The sequence below is a fragment of the Penaeus monodon genome, chromosome 27, assembly GCF_015228065.2.
Source record: "Penaeus monodon isolate SGIC_2016 chromosome 27, NSTDA_Pmon_1, whole genome shotgun sequence".
NCBI lineage: Eukaryota > Metazoa > Arthropoda > Malacostraca > Decapoda > Penaeidae > Penaeus > Penaeus monodon.
The window spans coordinates 40,966,466-40,966,711 of record NC_051412.1 but is presented as its reverse complement, the minus strand read 5'-3'; the positions used below and the strand labels follow the sequence as shown (position 1 = coordinate 40,966,711).

Genomic DNA, 246 nt, shown 5'->3' with positions numbered 1-246 from the left:
AGTGCATCAAATGTATTATAATTCTTTGGACCAATGGAATGGCATTATATGAGTTTACCTTATTTGATTATTTGATATATCAATTTTATTGTAATTCTTTGGAACATTAAAATGGTATCATATGCTTAACATTTACTTGATTATTCAGTGTATTAATCTTATTAATATATTCATTTGAAATATAACATTTTTCTAACAGATGCATTGTATTACTGGTGAACCAATAATTATATGGGAAACCTCTAT

At 24.4% G+C, this 246-nt stretch overlaps 1 protein-coding gene across 1 annotated transcript in view; it reads right to left on the bottom strand.

Annotated features, from left to right (window-relative positions):
- LOC119590868 (leucine-rich repeat-containing protein 28-like) overlaps positions 1-246 on the bottom strand; it is a gene marked incomplete in the record, with an annotated part of 28,460 nt that overhangs the window by 25,984 nt on the left and 2,230 nt on the right.